This window comes from Cetorhinus maximus, chromosome 3, assembly GCF_964194155.1.
Source record: "Cetorhinus maximus chromosome 3, sCetMax3.hap1.1, whole genome shotgun sequence".
NCBI classification, from domain to species: Eukaryota; Metazoa; Chordata; class Chondrichthyes; order Lamniformes; family Cetorhinidae; genus Cetorhinus; species Cetorhinus maximus.
The window spans coordinates 123,257,383-123,281,656 of NC_135881.1; the positions used below are offsets into that span (position 1 = coordinate 123,257,383).

Genomic DNA, 24,274 nt, shown 5'->3' on the forward strand with positions numbered 1-24,274 from the left:
AGCCCTGGCAGGTTTTAGAGAAAGCATGAAGCCCCATCCATGGGTGGGATGAGGTTTCATGTAGGTTTTTAAAAATTTAATAAAAGTGTAACATCTTTCCCACAAAATCCAGTCCACTGTATCCATTAGGAAGGTAGAATATTGACTTATCCAAACCCATAAAAAAAAACTTAAGAGGCAAAACCAACATACTAAAAAAAATGCAAGCAGCCAGTGTCACAGAGGAAAAACAGTGCCAACCCACCAATAGTAGGAAGCTGGCAGCCAGCACCAAATGAAAGCCTGTAAATTACAAACCACCAGGGCAGTTCATAGCTCTATGCTCAGGTAGACGGAACTTATATTATACAATTACATTTAAGAAATGGGAAGCATTGTGTACTTTCATCTTTTAAAGGGAAAGATGCATTTACTGCTTGTTTTACATCCAGCGTAAACGTACTGACATTTTGTTTGGTTAAATGGGAGAAAGCACAAACGTTACCAACTATTTAGTTACATGTCTCAAGTACATGAAAGGGAAAACTGTACACTATGTGTTGGTTGAGGTTTTCAGTGGACTCAGTGTTCTTTCCCCATTCCATGTTGTAGTAATTTACTCATTCTGAATTGTAACGATTCCTCACCACCCACCATCATTAAACTAAAGCTGGAAGTTGCATAAGGACTATCCTGTATAATCTTCAGATTCAGATTGCAGTTCTAAAACCACCCAGCTTTTTAATACACATTTAATTAGTTAATTGCTACCTTGTAATAAATGTGAAGCATATATTATTCCACATCATACAATTAAATTCCTTACCTTAGAATAGAGAGAATATGCTACTGTTCTCAGCAAAACCTTTGTTGATTACACTAAACAGCAATTAAAAAACATTTCATTTTCAAAAACAGGCACATTCCATTCAATCCATTACGTTCAATTATCTTCAGTCACTCTGTTAAGTTGGAGTATACGTTTTTTATTAAAATACACACTCAGAAGGTATTAAAATGCTTCTTTTCAAAACTCCAATAGTGGAAAATTGGACCTTCCACAATCTTCCATAAGGGAATAGAATTTTGTGCTTCCAACTCCAGTCAAGTCAAAGTAGTGTGACACATTAACTGTTGTTAAACGGCATAAAAAAATGAAAATGCTTGAAATAAGCAGCAAGTCAGGCAACAATGAAGGATAAAGAGTTAGCATTTCAATACAATGGTCTTGCGTCAAAACCAGGTACCTGATTTTATGCAGGGAACAAATAAAATGGAGAAATATCGGTGATAGGATAGAGGGCAGGAAAGTTTAAGAATGACAAAAAGGGTGATGGTGTAAGGCAAAAGGAGATAACGGTAAAGAAACAAACAATTGATCTAGAGGAAATGTAAATAGGGGAAAAAGTAGAAGCTATACCCAAAAAATAAATGGGGGCAGAGATTATGATCCGAAATTATTGAACTCAGTGTGGAGTCCTGAAAGCTGGAAGGTGAAATCAAAACAAGAGGTCATGTTCCTCGAGTTTATGTTCACTGGAACAGTATAGGAGGCCAAGAACTTAGAAGTCAGAGTGGGAGTTGGGCTCTGAATTAAAATTACAGGCGATCAGAAGCTCAGGGTCACATTTGCAGACTAAAGAGGGGTGAATTGCAAAACAAACACAGTCGCCCACGGTGTTTGGCCTTCCCACATAGAAGAGACAGTACTGTAAACTGGGAATATGGTACATTTAATTGAAAGGACAACTAAACCCCAGCTTTACCTGGAAGGAATGTTCAGGGCCTTGGCTCTTGGGGACGGAAGGGGTTAAAAGGGCAGGTGACAACTCCTTCCCTTGCACACAAAACTGGCACAGGAAAGGAAAGGGGTGTTGGAGATGATCAAAGACCTGGGTGTCACAGTTTATCAGTCCTTTCAGAATGCTGAAAGGAGGGGAAGGCAACATGTACTTAGTGTCGATGGCACACTGGAAATCTCAGAAATGGTAGAGGATGATCAGCTGGCTATGCAAAGCTGAATGTGCAATGGTAAAATTCAATTCTACAAGTTATCAAATTCTTGCATAGATCTATATAGTTAAGCTAAGACTCTCAATTTTGTCCTTAATAGCACATTTGAGTAAACTGAAGCTTCCCTGATGTCTCTGCAAGTTCAATCAATTAGCAGCTGAGCCATACACACTAGAAAGGCCCCCAGTTTGATCTTCAGTGTGCACCAAATTAGTTGTTTCTAGCCACATGGTAGGAGTATAACAGTTAGCATCAGCAACCTTAGGCCCCCTTTTCTAAATGCAAGTTGTTGGAAGTGTATGTCTGCAGATTTGGCAAGGACAGTCAATTGCAGAGCTCATGTCTCTTGGATTAAGTACTAGAAGGTCACATAGGAAGAATAGATCACAAATGGAACCACAACCCAGGTAATTAATGCTTTACCAAGAGGAAGAGTACAAGAACACAAGAAATAAAAGCAGTAGACCACAAAGTCCATCAAGCCTGCTTTTATTTAATTCGTTCATAGGTGGTGGTGAGCTGCCTTCTTGAACCGCTGCAGCCCGTGGTGTAGGTATACCCACAGAGCTGTTAAGAAGGGAGTTCCAGGATTTTGACCCAGCGACAGTGAAGGAACAGAGATATCAGGATGGTGAGTGGCTTGGAGGGAAACTTCCAGGTGGTGGTGTTCCCATGTGTCTGCTGCCCTTGTCCTTCTAGATAAGAGAGAGGTCATGGGTTTGGAAGGTGCTGTCTAAACGGCCTTGGTGAGTTTCTGCAGTGCATCTTGTAGATGGTACACACTGCTCCCACTGTGTGTCAGTGATGGAGGGAGTGAATATCTGGATGGGGTGCCAATCAAGTGGGCTGCTTTGTCCTGGATGATGTCAAGCTTCTGAATTGTTGTTGGAGCTGCACTCATCCAGGCAAATGGAGAGTATTCCATCACACTCCTGACTTGTGCCTTGTAAATGGTGGACAGACTTTGGGGAGTCAGGAGGAGAGCTGCAGGATTCCTAGCCTCTGACCTGCTCTTGTAGCCACAGTATTTACATGTCTAGTCCAGTTTCTGGTCAATAATAACCCCAGATGTTCGTCGTGGGGATTCAGCGATGGTAATGCCATTGAATGCTATGGGGCAATGGTTAGATTCTCTCTTGTTGGAGATGGTCATTGCCTGGCACGTGTGTGGCACAAATGTTACTTATCAGCCCAAGCCTGGATATTGTGCAGGTCTTGCTACGTTTGGACATGGACTGCTTCACTGCCCTGCCATATAATATGATCATGGGCGTCAACTTGACTTTGTCATGCACTTCCCCAAATCTCTTGATTCCACGAGACACCAAAAAATCTTTCCATCTCAGCCTTAAATATGCTCAACAATGGAGCATCCACAACTCTATAGGTACAGAATTCCAAAGATTTACAACTCTAAGTGAAGAAATTTCTCCTGAGTCCTAAGTGATCAATCCCTTATTCTGAGACATTGCCCCCATGCTCTCCCTTGTCAGTGGAAACAAACTTACACTGTCTAGCCTGTTATTTCCTTTCCGAATCTTGTATGTTTCAGTGAGCTCACCTCATTCTTCTTAACTCCAATGAGTATGGGCTCAATTTACTCAGCCATTCATCATAGCACAACTCCCTCATCCTTGGGACCAACCAGCTGAACCTTTGCTGTACTGCCTCCAAAGTATATGCTTCCTTAAATATGGAGGCCAAAGCTGCACACACTACTCCAGGTATGGTCTCACTAAAGGAAAGGAAGGAAATTGAGTAGCACAAAAACATACACAATCTCTACATATTATGCACATAGGTAGCACGCAAACTATCAAATTTGCTATCTGGAATGCCAGCTCATAGACCACATTTACCTGCTTAAATTGCAAACTAATATTTTACACTATTTGACACATTGTATGCATGTATTAAGTGTATAAACGTTAAGGCAGGGAAAAGACTACAGAGGTAAGAATCTATTGACATTTTATCTACCTCTCTGCAGTATTTATAATAGTGACTGCAAGGACCAATGGCACTCTGAGAAAAGATCAATATGCCAGGGAGAAAATGGACGTGAATTAAATACTGAACGCAATTATCTCAGGATTTCTAACCATTTTGCCTTTTACACCAAAACATTACTACAGGTAATTACAGGACCAGCAGCTCCAGAATCAGTTCCAGAGATGCAAGACTTCAGTTTATATTGCCCATTCCATAGCAAGTTTATACGCTCGGACAGAGAACATACATGCTTATACACATGTACAGAGGATCCATAGAGGTAGAATTCATTTTGCCAAAACATTTAAAACAATCTATGGATGCCACAGAGTGGCTGCAGACAAGCTACAATGGATGTGAGAGGATGGTGCAAGACAGACAAACGTGGCATACCATGACAGCAGGTCTCCTGGCAGGAGCAGCTACAAGCAGCAGCACATTTATTAAGTGCTTAAGGTACCACTGATATTTGTAAAACTGTTTGACATCACATGAGTTAGATTCCATTAAGTTGCAGACCCATGTGGTATGACACTAACCCCTCCCCACCAGAGTCAGGTTGAAACCAGATTCCAGAATTATGATCACATTTGTTTAGCTGCAAAGTACAATCTGATGTAAAAATATAATAATTTTTTGTGCGCGCATGCAGGCAAGGAGTTAACAGCAGATATAGTTATAAACCCAGAGTGATTCGAGGGCTCTTTTGCATGATCTCCATAATCTTTCAAAGCCTATAACACGGATGACAATATCAGTTTTCACCATCTCAAAACCCAACCCAAAGTTAACGCCTACAGTAGTGCATATGGTTTTAGTCTCCTTACTTTGAGGGATATTCTTGCATTGGAGACAGTTCAGAGCTGGTTCATTAGGTTGATCCCTGGGATGAAGGGGTTGTCTTATGAGGAAACGTTGAGAAGGTTGGGCCTATACTCATTGGAGTTAAGAAGAACAAGAGGTTATTTTATTGAAAAGCAAGATTCTGAGGGAGCTTGACAGCATAGATGCTCAAAAGGATATTTCCTCTCATTGGGGAATCTAGAACTAGGAGGCACAATTACAGAAAAAGGGGTCTCCCACAAGTTCCACAATAGGGTTCCCCTTGCCCTCACTTCCCACCCCACCAACTTCCAGATTCGACAGGAAATGATTTCACCATTTCCGCCACCTCCAAACACATTTTCCCCTCTGAAGGGATCATTCTGTCCATCAGACTGCAAGCATAACCCCGAGCTTCCAATGGCCCCGGTATTTTAATTCTCCACCTTGCGCTCTCTGACATTTCTGTCCTTCACCTACTGCACAGTTCCAGTGAAGCTCAGTGCACGCTTGAAAAACAGTATCTCATTTTTCAATTAGGCACTTTACAGCCTTCAGGACTCATTGGGTTCAACAACTTCAGGCCATAATCTGAGTGTTCATTTTGTTTTCTTTTCTGTACATCTTTAGCTTTTTCTCTTGTTTTTTGCTTGCAGTCAGCAGCACACCTTCTCTAGGCACATTGTTTGTTTCTTTTCTTGCCCCATGAATCTTGCAGGGTCAAAGAGAATGCTACCTCTTCTGTTTTTCAATCTCTCCTGTCTTTCACCCTATCACAGACCTTTTTGTCCTTGTCTCACTGACCCCTTGCTCAAAACCTATTATATTTCTAACTTTTCCCAGTTCTGATGAATGGTCACAGGCCTGAAACGTTAACTCTTTCTCTCCACAAAATCTGCCATTACCTGCTGAGAATTTGCAACATTTTCTGTTTTTACTTAGGAGGAGGAATTTGTTCTCTGAGCATCATCAATATTTGGAATTCTCTACTCCAGGGAGCTGTGGAGTCTGGGTCATTGAACATATTCAAGAGGAGCTAAACAGATTTCTTTTTCTCTATAAAAAAGGGAGTAAAGGGCACGGATAGCAAACAGAAAATTGGGAGCCGAGGCCACAATCAGATCAGCCATGATCTTATTGAATAGTGGAGCTGGTTCAAGGGGCTGAATGGCCTACTCCAGCTTCTTATGAATCAATCATTCATTTAAGAACACAAGATAGCATTTTACAGTTATATACTTTTAATGTAAATATGTTACATTTTTCTTCTGGATGTTATGGAAGTTCAGAGAACAGGTTTTATTTCACTGGTCCGGAAGAGTATATTATGCTGGTTTAGGAACAGCTATGTACAGGTCTAATGTAGTTAGAAAAGATAACTGGTCAGTAATAGATATTTAGAAATATAAAAATTAAAGGCTACTCCAACCATCAGGTCAACTGCATTAAGGATTGCTCTATGGGCCGCCCTTTTTTCTAAAAAAAACGTAGGTTCCTTACCCTATCTCACCTGAATAACTCTGGAAAAAAGAATTCAAGTAATGAAATTTTCTCTAACTTTTAATCACCTTTAAGCAGATGCAGTTTCTTTTTACAGTTGTCAATGCACAATTAATTACCTTCTCTGGGAGTCTGTTCCCCATGCTCACGATCCTGTGGGTAAGCTTCCTTCCAAATCATAGTCTTATTTGACGTTTCTGAATTTTGTTCATGTTCATCCTCTGATTACTGACCAAGGTAAACAGTTTGCTTATTTTAAACTTATGAGACACACTATTTTAATTGTGCAAACTTCAACTGCAAATGAAGAATTTCTAACCAAATGTTCTTAAAACACTTTGAAATTACCTTATTTAGGCATAACTAAGAATATTACCACTTATGGCTTGAAACTAAGTTGTAGCATGTTCTGTACTTCACACTTATTCAGTGAGTCAATAGAAAAAAATGTGGCACTCAAAAAGATCAAAGAACAACGAACAATCATAGCCCTCACCCTTCAAGAGTTTCATAGTTCATGTTGAATCACAAAGATTTGTCAAATTGGAGCAGAATCTTCTAAGCCATTTAACTAATCACAAATATCTTTCTACTCTTAAAGTGCTTGGTTGAATTCAGCTACATTTTCTGTCAACCATTTACATAAGAACATAAGAACTAGCAGGAGTAAGCTATTCAGCCCCTCAAGCCTGCCCCGCCATTCATAACGATCATGGCTGATCTCATTTCAGCCTCAACTCCAATTTCCTGCCCTCTCCCCATAACCGTTCAACCCATTACTAATTAAAAATCTGTCTATGTCCTCCTTAAATTTATTCAGCATCCTGGCATCCACTGCACTTTGAAGTAGTGAATTCCACAGATTCACAACCCTCCTCATCTTTGATTTAAATCTACCACCCTTTAGCCTAAAACTATGGCCTCTCGTTCTAGAATGCCCCACAAGGGGAAACATCCACTCCACGTCTACTTTGTCTATCCCCTTTAGCATCTTATATACCTCAATTAGATCTCCTCTCATCCTTCTAAACTCTAGCAAGTATAGGCCTAAACTGCTCAATCTCTCCTCATAAGACAAGCCCTGCATCTCTGGAATCAATCTAGTGAACCTCCTCTGAACCGCCTCCAGTGCAACTACATCCTTCCTCAAGTAAGGGGACCAAAACTGTGCATAGTATTCCAGCATGGGTCTCACCAGTGCCTTGTACAGTTGCAACAACACTTCCCTATTTTTATACTCTATTCCTTTAGCAATAAATGCCAAAATTCCATTTGCCTTCCTTATTACCTGCTGTACCTGCATACTAGCTTTCAGCGATTCATGCATGAGGACACCCAGATCCCTCTGCACTGAAGCGTTCTGAAGTTTCTCTCCATTTAAATAATAAGTCGCCTTTTTATTCTTCTGACCAAAATGGATAAGCTCACACTTATCCACGTTAAACTCCATCTGCCAAATTTTGGCCCATTCACCTAACCTGTCCATGTCCATTAGTAAATTTCTTATTTCTTCCTTGCAACTTACTTTCCCACCTATTTCCTGCATAGAATTAGCATCAACTCCTACAAATATTGGGCGCAACACATACAAGGGATTGAGTGTCCTATGCCTGTCCCTATGTTCAGCTCCCAAAATTTATGCAGAGAAATAGTTGGGCATCATGTAATGAATAAAACGTGCATCAAGGTGTCAAACATTGGATTCGCTTTCTTAAATGCATCACACTTCAGTCTGGAGCAGCTCAAATTTCAATCGAGGAGCAACAAGTCACAGCTAGCAAAATAGGTAATGTTCCCAAATTCGTACATATTGGTAAATGAAATAACTTTTAAAAATAAATTTAAAATATAAAGGAAATATGCTAACTTCCTACATACCTCCCACTTGCAGTCGATCTCACTTCCTGATTGATTCTTGCTTCTTGATTGCTGGAAGTTTGGGTAAGTAACGCATTGTTAATCTCTATGTAAAAATCTAATTTTGTTTGTATTTACCATTTCACTGAATTTGACTGCCTAAATTTTCAATCTCCCAGCCTTAAGGAGGGTTTCAGGGAACTACTGGAAGAGCAGCTGAAGTTGGCTAATCAAGCACAGCAGCTTAAATCACTTTTTCTGTAACTGGGGTCAACTAACTCAGTTTCAGAAGGACATACAAACAGCCACTTAAGTGCAACTTAACACGGAGTGCAACTTCGAACAGAGTTCTGGAGTTGGGTGATTAAGTGAGATAGGTGCTCCTTTGCTTTTGCCTGTTCTAACGTGTTCATCCTGTAGGAATTGGTTCTTACTCTACTACAGGGGCAAAAGCTAGTTGTTTGGTGAGTATCTGGGAAGTGTTAAAGTCTGTTCCACTCTTGTTTAAAAAGAATACAAACTGGTGGTAAGGTTAATAAATAAATAAAATAATTTAAGCAGTTAAAGACACATTAACGACATCATGACAGGCAACGTGTCAGGCTGCACGTGGGAGATCTTGGATGCAGCAAGTGTTTGTGGCTAGAACAGCTTCAGCTCAGAATCTTGATACATTGTACCAGGAGGCAGTCACACTTATTAGGATCAGGTCTTCTGATTTGGTCAGTGATCAGGGACAGGAGATTGTGACTGTGAGCAAGGCAAATAAGGGGACCCAGGTGGCAGATGCACAGGAGCTTCAGCGTTTGCCATTATTCGAAAGGTCTGAGGTTCTTTCAGCTTTTTTGGATGTGTGTAGGCTGCGGGATGGATGAGCTGACCAACCATGGCACCGTAGTACAGGAAACCATTCAAGTGGGGGATACCAAAAAGGAATATAGTGGTAGTAGGAGACAGTATAGCAAGGGGATTAACACTGTTCTCCGCAGCAAAGACCAAGAGTCCAGGCAGCTGTGTTGTCTGCCTGGTGCCAGGGTTCAGGACACTCACTCAGGGGTGGAGAGAAACTTGTAGTGGGAGGGGGTGGATCATAAGACAATAAGACATAGGAGCAGAAATTAGGCCATTCGGCCCATCGAGTCTGCTCCGCCATTCAATCATGGCTGGTAAGTTTCTCAACCCCATTCTCCCGCCTTCTCCCCGTAACCTTTGATCCCCTTACCAATCAAAAACCTTATCTATCTCCGTCTTAAATACACTCAATGACCTGGCCTCCACAGCCTGCTGTGGCAATGAATTCCATAGATTCACCACTCTCTGGCTAAAGAGGTTTCTCCTCATCTCTGTTCTAAAAGGTCTTCCCTTTACTCTGAGGCTGTGCCCTCGGGTCCTAGTCTCTCCTACTAATGGAAACATCTTCCCCACGTCCACTCTATCCAGGCCTTTCAGTATTCTGTAAGTTTCAATCAGATCCCCCCTCATCCTTCTAAACTCCATCGAGTATAGACCCAGAGTCCTCAAACGTTCCTCATATGTTAAGCCTTTCATTCCTGGGATCGTTCTCATGAACCTCCTCTGGACCCTCTCGAGGGCCAGAACATCCTTCCTGAGATACGGGGCCCAAAATTGCTCACAATATTCTAAACGTGGTCTGACCAGAGCCTTATAAAGCTTCAGCAGCACATCCCTGCTTTTATATTCTAGTCCTCTCGAAATAAATGTCAACATTGCATTTGCCTTCCTAACTACCGACTCAACATGCAAGTTAGCCTTAAGAGAATCCTGGACTAGGACTCCCAAGTCCCTTTGCACTCCAGATTTCTGAATTCTCTCCCCATTTAGAAAATAGTCTATGCCTCTATTCTTTCTACCAAAATGCATGACCTCACACTTCCCCACGTTGTATTCCATCTGCCACTTCTTTGCCCATTCTCCTAACCTGTCTAAATCCTTCTGCAGCCTCCCTGCCTCCTCAATACTATCTGTCCCTCCACCTATCTTTGTATCATCTGCAAACTTAGCCAGGATGCCCTCAGTTCCTTAATCTAGATCATTAATGTATAAAGTGAAAAGTTGTGGTCCCAACACTGACCCCTGCGGAACTCCACTAGTCACCGGCCGCCATCCTGAGAAGGACCCCCTTATCCCCCACTCTCTGCCTCCTGCCAGACAGCCAATCTTCTATCCATGCTAGTACCTTGCCTCTAACACCATGGGCTCTTATCTTACTGAGCAGCCTCCTGTGCGGCACCTTGTCAAAGGCCTTCTGGAAGTCCAATTGGATAACATCCATTGGCTCTTCTTTGTCTAACCTACTCATTACCTCCTCAAAGAATTCTAACAGATTTGTCAGGCATGACCTCCCCTTGATGAAACCATGCTGACTTTGCCCTATTTTACCATGCACTTCCAAGTATTCTGAAATCTCATCCTTAATAATGGACTCATAAATCTTACCAATGACTGAGGTCAGGCTAATCGGCCTGTAATTTCCCACCTTTTGCCTCACTCCCTTCTTAAACAGGGGGGTTACATTAGCGATTTTTCAGTCCTCTGGGACCCTCCCTGACTCCAGTGATTCCTGAAAGATCACCACTAACGCCTCCACTATCTCTTCAGCTATCTCCTTCAGAACTCTGGGGTGTAATCCATCTGGTCCAGGTGATTTATCCACCTTCAGACCTTTCAGTTTTCCTAGCACCTTCTCCTCGGTAATGGCCACCATACTCACCTCTGCCCCCCGACTCTCTTGAACTTTGGGGATGTCACTCGTGTCTTCCACCATGAAGACTGACGCAAAGTACCTATCAGTTCCTCTGCGATTTCTTTGTTCCCCACTACTGCTTCTCCAGCGTCATTTTCCAGCGGCCCAATGTCCACTTTTGCCTCTCTTTTACTCTTTATATATCTAAAAAAAACTCTTGGAATCTTCTCTTATATTACTGGCTAGTTTACCCTCATATTTAATCTTCTCCCTCCTTATTTCTTTTTTAGTTGTCCTCTGTTGGTCTTTGTAGGCTTCCCAATCCCCTGGTTTCCCACTGCTCTTCGCCGCATTGTATGCTTTCTCTTTAGCTTTTATGCTGTCCTTCACTTCCCTTGTCAGCCATGGTTGCCTCATCCTCCCTTTAGTATGCTTCTTCTTCCTAGGGATGAATTTTTGCTGTGTCTCCCAAATTACTCCCAGAAACTCCTGCCATTGCTGTTCCACTGTCTTTCCTGCTAGGCTCATCTCCCTGTCAATTCTGGCCAGCTCCTCCCTCATGCCTCTGTAGTTGCCTTTATTCAACTGTAATACCGTTACATCTGATTCCAGCTTTTTCCTCTCAAATTGTAGGGTAAATTCTATCATATTATGGTCACTTCCTCCTAAGGGTTCCTTCACCTTAAGCTCCCTTATCAAATCTGCCTCATTACACATCACTAAATCTAGGATTGCCTGTTCCCTCGTGGGCTCACCACAAGCTGCTCCAAAAAGCCATCTCGTAGACATTCCACAAATTTCTTTTTCTTGGGATCCACTACCAACCTGATTTTCCCAGTCTACCTGCATATTGAAATCCCCCATGATCACTGTAACCTTGCCTTTTTTACACGTCTTTTCTATCTCCTGGTGTATCTTGTGCCCCACATCCTGACTACTGTTCGGAGGCCTGTACATAACTCATATTATGGTTTTTTTACCTTTGCGGTTCCTCAACTCTACCCACACAGATTCTACATCATCTGACCCTACATCATTTCTTGCTATCGATTTAATTTAATTTAATTTCTTACTAACAAAGCAACCCCACCCCCTCTGCCAACCTGCCTATCTTTTCGATAGGATGTATATCCTTGGATATTTAGCTCCCAGTCCTGATCCCCTTGCAGCCATGTCTCCGTGATGCCCACCACATCATAACTGCCAATTTCAATCTGTGCCACAAGCTCATTTACCTTATTTGTATACTGCGTGCATTCAGATACAACACCTTCAGTCCTGTATTTCCCGTCCCCTTTCTCATTGTCGTCCCTTTATCTGATGTGCTTGAAGTTAGATTCCTAGCCCTTTCCACTCTGTCCTATTTTGTGTTCTGGGGACTCTAATAGTCTCTCCTGGGCTTTCCTTTCTTTTCAGTTTTTTCATTATTTTCCATGAAGTTGAATCCACCCCCCCACACACTAACCTGCTGCTTTGTTTCCCATTAGTCATACTTCTTGGAGTTATACCCTTCCCTCCCCCGCCACTTTCTAGTTTAAAGTCCTGTTGACCACCCTATTTACCCTTTTCGCTAGAACATTGGTCCCAGATCGGTTCAGGTGGAGACTGTCCCAACCGTACAGATCCCTCCTGTTCTAATACTGATGCCAGTGCCCCACAAAATGGAATCCCTCTTTCCCACACCACTCCTTTAGCCACGTGTTTACTTCCCTTATTCTCGCGTCCCTATGCCAATTTGCACGTAGCTCGGCTAGTAATCCGGAGATTATAACCCTTGAGGACCTGTTCTTTAATTTAGTTCCTAGTTCCTGATAATCCCCAAACAGGTCCTCTTTCCTAGTCTTACCTATGTTATTTGTCCCGACCACTGGATCCTCCCCCTCCCTCTCCAATATACTTTCAAGCCGGTCAGAGATGTCCCTCACCCTGGCACCGGGCAGGCAACATACCATGCGGATCCAGTCGGTGTGGTCCACGTAGGTACCAATGACATAGGTGGAACCAGGAAAGAGGTTCCGCATAGTCAGTATGAGGAGCTAGGCACCATATCAAGAAGCAGAACCTCAAAAGGTAATCATCTCTGAATTATAACCTGAGCCACGTGCAAATTGGAACAGGGCAAATAAGGTCAGAGAAATGAATGCATGGCTCAAAGACTGGTGTGGAAGAAGTGGGTTCCGGTTCATGGGGCACTGGCACCAGTATTGGGGAAAATGCGATCTGTACCATTGGGACGGTCTACACTGGAACCGGTGTTCCAGTGAGCCGCATAACTAGGGAAGTAGAGGAGGGCTTGAAGCTAAAAACTGGGGGCAAGGGATCAAATCTGGAAAGCTGTGGCATATCAAAGAGTAGAGGCAACACAAGCAAGTAAGGTATTAATATGGGAAATGATAAATAGACCTTGTCAGGAAGCGATAGAGAGTAGAAAGCTAATAGTATGTCAGCAGTTAAGGCTAGAGGTTACAAAATTAATAAAAAAGGACAAAGCTAAAGGCTCTGTATCTGAATGCAAGTAGCATTCATAACCAAACAGATGAACTGAGAGTGCAAATAGAAATAAATAAGTACAATCTGATAGCTATTACAGAGACATAGCTGCAGGATGACATAGATTAGAGCCTGAATATTGAAGAATACATGACATTTAGGGAGGACAGGAAGCTAGGAAAAGGTGGCTCTGTTAATTAATGATGGTATTAACACAATAGAGAGGAATTACTTAAGTTCAGGAAACCAGGATGTAGAAGTGGTTTGGGTAGATGAGAAATGTGGGAGTGGTGTACTGGCCCACCTAACAGTAACCACATGGTAGGGCAAAGTATAAAAGGACACAATAATGGGAGCTTGTAAGAAAGATACGATGATAATCATGGGGGATTTTATTCTACAAATTGGAAAAGGTAGCCTGGATGAGGAGTTCATAGGATGTTTTGGGGATAGTTTCTTAAAACAGCACCATCTGAAGCCAACCAGAGAACATACTATACTAGATCTGGTATTATGCAATGAGACAGGATTAACGATCTCATAGTAAAGATGCCCCAAGGTAGCAGTGATCATAATATGATTGAGTTTTACACTGAGTTTGAGAGAGAGAGAGAGAGAGAGAGAGAGAGAGAGAGAGAGAGAGAGAGAAGAGAGTGGGTTTAAGACTAGCATTTTAAACTTGGGCAATTATGTGGGAATGGAACTGGAAAATAAGGTTAAGAAATAGGTATAGGTCAATAGAGATGCAATGGCAGATATTTAAAGGGATATTTCAGAATACACAGAATAGATGCATTCCAATGAGAAAGAAAAATTCCAAGGGGCGGATCCACTATCCATGGCTAACTAGAAAAGTTAAAGATGGTAACAAACTTAAAGAAAAAGCATTTAATTGTACAAGGATGGGTGGCAGGTCAGAAAACTAGATAGAATATAAAGAACAGCAAAGAAAGACTAAAAGATTAATAAGGAGGAAAATATTAGAGTATGTGAGAAAGCTAGCTAGAAGCATAAAAACAGATAGTAAGAGTTAAGAAAATAGTTAAAGTGAGCGCTGGTCCTATAGAAAAAGTGAGTCTGGGGAATTGATAATGGAAAATAAGGGAGATGGCATATGAATTGAACAGGTATTTTGTACTGGTCTTCAGTGTAGATAATACAAGTGACATCCTAGAAATATCTGTAAATCAGGAAATGGAAGGGAGGGAGAAACTCAGGAAAATTACAATCACCAGGGAAGTGGTACTTAGCAAATTGTTGGAACCATGGGCTGGCAAGTTCCCAGGTTCTCGAGGACTTCATCCTAGGGTTTTAAAAGGAGTGGCTAGTGAGATAGATGATGCACTGGTTTTAATTTTCTAAAGCTCTGTAGTTTCAGGGAAGTTTCCATTAGATTAGAAAATAGCAAGTGTAACTCCTTTCTTCAAAAAGGAAGGTAGAAAGCAGGAAACTACAGGCCAGTTAGCTTAACATGTCATAGGGAAAAGAAGCTATTATTAAAGACATTATAGCAGGACACTTGGGAAAAATCCAATGAAATTAGGCAGAATCAACATGGTTTTATGAAAGGGGATTTATGTTTAACCAATTTACTGGAGTTCTTGGAAGGGGTCACATGTGCTGTGGATAAAGGGGAGCCGGTGGATATACTATACTTTAGATTTCCAGAACGCATGTGTTAAGATGCCATATCAAAGGTTATTGCAGAAAATAAAAGTTCATGGTATAGGGGGTAACATATTGGCTTGGATAGAAGACTGACTAGTTAACAGGAAAGAGTAGGCATAAAAGGGTCTTTTTCAGGTTGGCAAGGTGTGCTATAGGAATCAGTGCTGGTGCCTCAACTTTTTACAATTTATATAAATGATTGGATGAAGGGACTGAAGGTATGGTTGCTAAATTTGCTGTGTTTCAAAGGTGGGCAGGAGAGTAAGTTGTGAAGAGAACATGTCCTTTTGTAGCCTCCTTAAGTGAGTAGGCAAAGATTTGGCAAATGGAGTATGTGAGCAAAATGTAAAATTGTCCATTTTGGTAGAAGAATAAGGAAAGCATATTATCTAAATGGTGAGATTCCAGAGCTCTGAGATTCAGAAGGATCTGGATGTTCTAGTGCATGAATCGCAAAAGGCTAGTATGCAGGTACAGCAAGTAATTAGGAAAGCTAATAGAATGTTATCATTCACTGTGAGGGGAATTGACTGTACAAGTAGGGAGGTTATGCTGCAATTGTACAGGGCACTAATGAGGCCACATCTGGAGTACTCTGTACAGCATTTGTCTCCTTATTTAATGAAGGATATAAATGCATTAGAAGCAGTTCAGAGAAGGTTTTCTAGGAATGGGAGAGCTGTCCAACGAGGAGAGGTTGAACAGACTAGGCTTGTATCCACTGAAGCTTAGATGAGTAAGAGGTGACTTGATTGAAACATACAAGACACTGCGGGGCCTTGACAGAGAAGATGTAGCCTCCTGTAGGAGAATTTAGAACTAGGAGTCACTGTTTAAAAGTAAGGGTCGCCCATTTAAGACACAGATGAGAAGAAATCTTCTCTCTTGAGGGCAGAATATTTTTGGAATTCCTTCCTCAAAAGGCAGTGGGAGCAGTGTCTGTGAATATTTTTAAGGCAAAGATAGATAGATTCATGATAAACAAGGGGGTGAAAGGTTATTGGGGTTGATGGGAGGTCACAATCTGATCAGCCATGATCTTACTGAATGGCGGAGCAGGCTCAAGGGGCTGAGTGACGTACGAATTAGGAGCAGGAGTATGTTCCCATGTTTTTCCCAAACCTCCCCCTCATCACACACCCCGCAATCCTTGACCTTCCTTCTCACTATGACCACAGAGTTTGCAGCCTCTGCAGTTTCATGGCCCTCCATCTCACTGCTAACCTTTTGGGCTTGTGGGTCTCCCACTCCTTAACCCACACATACGCTGCTGATCCTCCAGCTCATGGCCTCTGCCATTCTCTGACCCTTCCTCTCGCTGAACCTCCCACACTCCAACTCTCCCACTCACTGCTTCTTGCTCCTGAACCCTCACTGTGAATGCAGAAGTGAGAGGCAGGAGAAGCTGTTTATGGCTTGCAGGAGGCAAGTTGTGAAGCGGAGGGTCAGCAGTGAGAGGGTGGGTTAGGGAGCTGCCACTCCAAAATGGCACTGATCAGGCAGCCCTGCTTCAGACTGGCACGAAACAACTTTAAAGCAAAACTCGCGTTGTGAAACAAGAATACAGACCCCTTTTAATGACTGACGTTAATGCGCGACGACTTAAAACGGGGACTTACTGTGGTAAACAGCTCCCAGAAAACATCAGGCGACAGGGCCTTTTTAAAAATAAATAAATAAATAAATGACAGTAATGCTGGCCATATCATAATTGGCCAAGCTTTGCTGCTTTAAATTCTGAATCTGAAATCCACCATTCATGGAAGCCTGGCAACTGTGGCCTCCAGGGAAGCAATTATCGAAAACAGTTAGGATTCTATAAACTAAGACAAAAGTAAAGCGTCTATTTTGAAATTCTAATAGAAAGCGTGTTTGTCATGAAGCAATTAATGTATATAATATTTTGGAAAATATTTTTCTTTTAAAATAGAGGTTTAATCTGCAGGTATGTCTTAACTGGATTAAAGCCAGCTAGTTTGGGTGCTTTGATATGTACTAGTTTTGATATGTAAGAGAGATAGCGTGCATTTGCATTTTTTTGAATAGAGCATTCAAGAAGTAGGGTGAAAACTTGACGCCTTTCTAGCAGATACCAAGCAATAATGAATGGGGTTTCATTGTCTCACCAGTCTCTTTGAACTTTACCTTTTAACAATGAGAATTTGAATTCAAATCAGTGGTGGTAGGTATAACTTCAGTAGTTTTTGGGTGTGCAGAGCAGAGGCAATGTAAGATCAAAAGGCAGCTGCGAGCCTCCTACTGGCTCCACAGTGAAAAGAACCTAATTCTGAATTCATAAGGTGAAAATACTTTGCCTGGTGTTTGGTTAAGTCTATAGCTTGCTGTTGCCTTAATGGAGATTAGTTTGGGAATTTGTTAAAAGTTATGATAGTAATAATTTGTAGCCATGTGTACATATATTTTAACCTTTGTAAATTAATGTTTCATTTAGTTTAATGTAAAACCTCGAGAACTAATGGTCTGATTCCTAAGTTCAGAGTCGCATCTCAAACATAACGCTTAAAATTATTGGTATGACAGTTGTTTAAAGTTTCCCTCTGGGATTTTTAAAAATAACTCCGCTTTACCAACTGCATCGGTCATAACAGCATTCTACAAAAGTAAGTTGCTACAATAAAGTCAGTGAGCAGAGCTCTGATTTACATGTATTCTAAACATTGAGCAGCTGCATTGATTTTATGAGAAAGGAAAATTGAAATTACTGTGGAAGAAAGGGCAGTATCATTATTTAATTCAAAAGGAATGCTCTAAACAGTCTAATTTAAATATTAGGTTAAGCAGAACCTTTTGGAAGTATAAAGGCATTTGATAAAAAATGATAAATGTAATTAGTTTGATCTCTTCGGGAAGCTTGAAAATTTGTAACATCTGAGACACTGAACAAAGCCATGGGAGGTTCGTAATATTAAATTATAGCCAGTGCTTATATTTTCTTTGCATCAGTGATGCACAACGAGCTCAACTTCAGGGCTTAGATTGCTTCTGGCAAGTTATAGCACAGGCACATTTGAGTATTTCCATTCCGATGACAAGCAAGAGCAGTGCACTAAGTCTTAACTAAGTGTACCTTCTCGTCACAGTAGTCAAATCAGTATTTACATTTTTCTGATACATTATCAAACAAATTTCAACTGGGGTTTGTAAAGATCAAAGGGAAACTAATGCTACTGTTTTCAGTTCCAGTCTTCTCTTTCAAAAATCTAGCAGCAGTTCTTGCAAATGGACCAGAGCACCATAAAAACTGGAAGCTTTCCTCGTCTGCTGCCTTAAGTTCTCACAAGAAATGTGATGGAGGAGCCAAAAATGGCCTCGTCTGCAGTTACTGGTTTTCAACCATGTGATTAAATTTCCCCTGAAGTCAGATCACCACACAAACTCGAAGCATAATTTAAGAATGTGGCTCTACTGGGTAACAGCTTGTTATTTCTTAAACATTTCAGAAGGCCAGTTCTGACCTGAAGTTTCAGGTAGAGACATTAAACCAATATAACTATTCTCTGATTGCAGCTCAGTAACGTATCTAGTACGTGGAATTCTCTTTTCAGAGAGCAGTGGATACAGGTTCATTGAATACTTTTAAAGCTGCGTTAGATAAATTCTCAGGAAAGTAGAGCTGAGGCCACAATCAGGTCAGCCATGATCTTATTAAATGGCAGAGCAGGCTCAAGGGGCCGAATTGCCTACTCCTGCTCCCAATTCGTATGGTCGTATGTGTGTGTCAAGCTGTGATGCATTCAGAGTCTGTATGGGTTATGACATGTTGGAAAACATTGCATTTCAGAGGATTACATTTTCTCTCCTGACTTCAGCTATTTTTGCAGATGTTCTTTTCTTTTTGATTCCAATTGCCCTTTAGGAACATACAAGGGGAGTACACTAATTAACCCCTCAAGACTGTTTTGCTAATCAATAACATGGCTGATCTGTGACCAATCTCCATATACCTTGCTTTTCCCTGTATCCTGACAATTTTTAATAACAAAAATCTATAAATATCAATTTTAAAATTAACAATTTATCTAGCATCAATTGCCATCTGCAGCAGAGAGTTCCAAACTTCTACCATCCTTTATCCATAGAAGTGTTTCCTAATTTAATTTTTAGATTATGCCCCCTAGTCCTAGACTCCTCAGCCAGTAGAAAGTTTCTATCTAGCCTATCTGTTCCCATTAAGATCTCGAAAACTTCAATCAAATTACTCCTTAACCTTCTAAATTCCAAACAGTAGAACCCTAGTTTGTGTAACCTCGTCTTGGATCTTAACCCTTGGGGTCCAGCTATCAATCTGGTAAATGTATGCTGCATTCCCTCCAAGACCAATACATCCTTCCCGAGATGTGGTCACCTGAACTGCTCACAATACTTGGGTGAGGTCTAACCAGGGCTTTGTATAGCTGAAGCATGACTTCTACCCCCTTGTATTCCATTCCTCTAGATAGAGTCCACCCTTCCTCTAGCCTTTTTGATTATTTTCTGTACTTTCTCATGACATTTTAATGATGTGCAAGATCCCCAAACCTCCATGAATCTTCACCGTTTCTAGTTTTTCACCACTTAGAAAGTGCTTTATTCCAAGTGGAGGTCCTTACATTTGCCTACACTGAAATTAATTTGATAGTTTTGTTCATATATTTAACCTTTTATCTATTAATTTTAAGTTTTCAATACGACTGGTCTTGGAGCAATCAGCAAATCTGGATGTATCTTTCTATCTCATCACCCAAGTTCTTAATAAATATGGTGAACAGCTGCGGCACTAACACAGATTCTTGCATGATACCACGAATTGCATTCTGCCAATTAGAGTACTGCCCATTATCCCATTATTCTCCTGCTGCTCAGCCAATCTCTCAACCAAGTCAATAATTTGCCTTTAATTCCATGAGCTAACAATCTCTTTGAAAATTTTAAGGACTTTATCAAATGCCTTCTGGAAGTCCACATAAATAACATGCATGTATATTCCCCTATCCACTACTTCAGTCCCCTCTTCAAAAAAATATTCAATCAGAATTGTCAGACATAACCTATCCTTTACAAATCGATGCTAGCTCTCTCCAATCAAGTGAAAATTTTCAAGGTGTTCAGTCACTCTACCCTTAATTAGATTAGTTTTATTTTTATCCAACAACATATGTTAGGCTAACTGGATTATAATTCCCTGGATCCCTCCACTTACTTTTCTCAAATAGTGGAATGACGTGCAATTTTCCAGTCTAACGCAACATTTCCTGAATCAAGAGAACTTTGGAAGATTATAGGCAGGCATCTGCAATATTCTCACCTACTTCCTTTAAAATTTGAATTGAAAACATTTTGTCCTGGGCATTTATCACTCTTTAGTGGCATTAAATTTCTTCATTTCTATCATTTTGTTCACTTGAATCTGGGTCTCACCAAAATTAAATAGGCGCCTTGTGATTTCCAGCATACAGACATGATCTTATTGAATGGCAGAGCAAGCTCAAGGGTCCAAATGGTTTATTCCTGCTCCTATTTCTGTTCTTACAACAACCTTCTGTGTAGCAACTCACATAAGCAACAGGAGGAGTAGGCCATTCAGCCCCTTGAGCCTGCTCTGCCATTCAATAAGATCATGGCTGAAGTGATCATGCCCTTGGCTTGCAAAATTCCTTCTGAAAATCCAGATATACTACATCCACTGGTTTCCCTTTATCTACCCTCCTAATCATAGCCTCAAAAGAACTTTAATAATACTACTTTGTGTAATCAAAAGCAGACAACAGGACAATGAGGGAGGGCTGCCAGGGCCTAGGTTGAGTGCTATGAAGAGCACAAAGACAGTATTTGAAGACGACAATTTTGGATCTAGCTGCAGGTCGGCAGTAAAATAACTCCAGCCCGCTCAGCATATCTGCCTGTTAAAATCTCAGGACACAATCGTCCTAGATTTGCACAAAATGCGGTAGCGGAGTGGGAAAAAAGGCATTTTATCTGCCGGCCACAAATGGCAGGTTTTTTGCACCGTATCGTCCCATTCCTGCCTCATTCATTATGCATTCCTGGGAAAAATGTCAAGTTGCTGGTTGGGCATCCTCTGATTCGCCTGCCGCGCCATCACCTCAGGCCTTCAGTAAACCGGGCACCATATTTAAGGGCTGCCCCTGCAAAGAGCTAGCACTCTTCCAGGGATAGGAAGCTGCTGGGAACGGATGGTTGCAAAAAAAAAAAGAGGAAACGCGCTGCCCCCAGATTTAGCAACGCCTCTCTCAAGCACCTCTGGACACAATGGAGGCCTGCAATGTCCTTACCCCTGCTCTGGGTGAAGGCCATCACGCAAGGTCACCAATCCTGCATGGGAGGCAGTGACAATGGTGGTCAGTGCCAACACCCTGCAAAAGAGGACAGCCATCCAGTGCAGGAAGAGGATGAATGATCTCTGTTCTGCCAGGGTAAATCACTCTTCTCAATCACTCTCAATTCTCACACTTACAAACATATCACATATCCACAGAGATCTCACTTGCTGCCAGTTCAAGGGACATCACCATTCATTCTCTCCCACACCTTCATCTGCCTTGTGGATCGTATCCTCATCCTGTCCATGGCACCACTCAGCACCCACACATGCCAGGCATCTTCTCATCTGGCCTGGTAGGTGCCCTGTTTACAATCTCTCCATCTGTCTTCATGCAGGACAAGCTGGCACACAAAAGGGAGCGGTCACAGACTGGTGAAGGAACGCCTGAAATCAAGGTCTTCACGGATTTTGAAAATAGAGTCATCCAGCTGGCAGGCAATCTGCACCATTCCTGTGCTGACAGCGAGGTCGGCGGTGCTCATCCAAGTGCGGATCCAGCAATGCAACATCCATCAAACAACTGGGCCGTGAGTAACTTCCTGTTGCGCAGTCCCCTGCCATGCACTGATTATCTCTCCTTGCTTTCACAGGCACATCTGGAAAACAGCTGAGGGGGTCCATGACCCAGGTCCTCGACTCAAGCCCTGAAGAATCTGATGACACCCTCACTGAAGATCACAGTGCTCATCCACACTGTCCACCAGCATAGAGACACATCTTGGTGGGGCTTAGCTTTAGAGCAGCCTTGGGATCACAATCTAGCAAACACATCGCACAGCAGGCAGCATCAGGGACTTCAGCAGTCCTCCCCAGGTTTCCGGCATTTGGAGACCAGAAATCTGCTGAGTCCAAGTCAGATGACGAGCCTCTGGACTTGGTCATGTCTCAGTTGCTGTAGCTGCAAAGGCAAGATCGGGAACATCAGGAAGGGGTGTCCGCTGCACTCCTCAGATTGCAAGGCACGGTAGAGGAGTCCATCCGCCTACAGGCTGAGGTGATAGCGCCGGCATGTCAACACACCGAGGTCAACACTGGTAGGATAGTGGCCGCACTGGAGACTTTGGTCCAGGACATCAGTCCTACGCTGCTGCGTGGGTTGAACTCCATCGCTGATGACATTGGCAATGCCAACGCGAGAGGGGTGCAGGGAAGCTCAATCTCAGGTCACAGGAGGAGGGAATTCAGATAAGCCATACACTCAGTCATCTGGGTGGATGGCCCCAGGGTGTCGAGCTGCTGATCCTCCTCCCTATGGGTGCCCCAGGGCCCCAGGCTGACTCCTTGAGGAGAAAAGGGAAGCTGGAGTGTCATCGCAGACAGGGTGTAGCAGTCAGCAGGCTGCCTCCACCTCCGCTGTGGAGGTCAGAGGAGCACCAAGACATAATGGCAGGGTTAGGAATGTTGAGAAGATGCAAATCTGTTGGTACAAAACAAATAAACTAAATTAACAAAATCAAGGGACAACTTAAAAGGCAGCCCCTTAAAGGGAATCTGCAAAGCCAAAAGACAAAATTTAAAAGAAACTTACAAAACATAAAAAATCAAAATATGAATAAAGGGGTCAATAAAGCACCCCAGTGCCCACAGAGCATGGAAGCCGCGACAATGGCAGTGGGCACCACGTGCTCCCTCTCCAGGGGCACCCGGCAACGAACGTAGCCGTGGAAGAGGGGCAAAAGGTCAGATGATCCGCTCGATTGCACGCTGCCTGATGACGCCCCCCCCACCCCCCACCCCCCACCGGGTGCCCGTAAATCAGGAGTGTGGGACTGAAGTGCAAACAACACAAAAGCAAAAAGTTTTTCAAGTAACTAAAGAGGTGCAGCCTAAAACAGCTTATATAAGCATGGTCCACGGACTCCACAAGGCCGCAAAAGACACAGGCATCTTGGGAGTCTGAACCAACACATCTTGTGGTTGTATGGGTTGGATAGCCTGAACATGGGTGTTAATCAATGGTATATATTGTTCAATATAGTAAATAAGCTCCCAAGAATGTCTCCTTGCCTATAGGCTCCTTGTTTTGATGAGCAGTGTTCACATCACTCAGATGTGAAACCTTGGTCCCCGCACAAGATAAAGGCAGATGTCTCAGTCCAGGGCCTCTTCCCAGTGTTTCATGTGCCTTCACAGTCACTGGACACATCAATCACGCCTACACCTCGATGGGGCTCATCATTGCTGCCAGAATGTCCTGGGCCAGCGGCATATAGACTTCCGTCATTCTCCTTTGAAGTACTGCTGCTCCCTATCTCATCAGCATGTGTGTCCGGTGACAGTGTGGCCCTGAAGGGTTCAACTCACAAAGGATTGTAAAAGATCAGAAGTTCAAGTTTTCCTGCTGCATCTCCATATGACCCTGTTCACAGAGCACAAACGATCTGCCATCAGCCAGGCAGGAGTCAGACATAAGTTATGTGAGGATCTACAGTGTCCCTACTGCATGTCGTCATCATCGTCCTCGATTGTTGGGACCATGAGCATCCGCTGCATCTCCATGACAGGCGGCCTTATGACAGAGGGTATGTGCACTGGCATCAGCCAGACAGGAGTCAAACATTCACAGCTGCAATCTATGGTGTCTCCTCTCTGCATGTCGTCATCATCCTCCACGAGCCTAGCAGCTATGAGGGCCTCCCGAGCACGCCTGCCTGATCTAGCCAGTGAGATGGCTACATCGCTATCATCCTCTCCTTCATGGGCCTCCTCACCCTCATCCCCGATGTCCTTTTCATCAAAGGAGACATGTAGCTCCTCCATCTCCTCCTCAGCCAGCTCCTCTCCCTGTTGCAGCGCCAGGTTGTGAAGGGTGCAGCAGGTGACAACTATGCGTGACACCCTCTGTGGACTGTATTGCAGGGCTCCACCAGACCAGTCCAGGCAGCAGAACCTCATTTTCAACATCC

The 24,274-nt window shown here is 42.6% G+C and overlaps 1 protein-coding gene across 7 annotated transcripts in view; it reads right to left on the minus strand.

Annotated features, from left to right (window-relative positions):
* The window catches only part of hycc1 (hyccin PI4KA lipid kinase complex subunit 1), a 92,074-nt gene that overhangs the window by 55,968 nt on the left and 11,832 nt on the right, over window positions 1-24,274 (minus strand). The window contains exons 2-3 of one of the 7 annotated variants that reach the window (XM_078538888.1): window positions 8,185-8,235; window positions 806-941 (exon numbers count right to left, since the gene is read on the minus strand). The exons of 4 other annotated variants lie outside the window; for them this stretch is intronic. The gene's annotated coding sequence lies outside the window, so the exon portion shown is untranslated. Of the gene's footprint in view, window positions 1-805; window positions 942-8,173; window positions 8,236-24,274 lie in introns of all 7 variants that reach the window. 2 more of the 7 variants (XM_078538889.1, XM_078538890.1) reach the window with 2 other exon arrangements.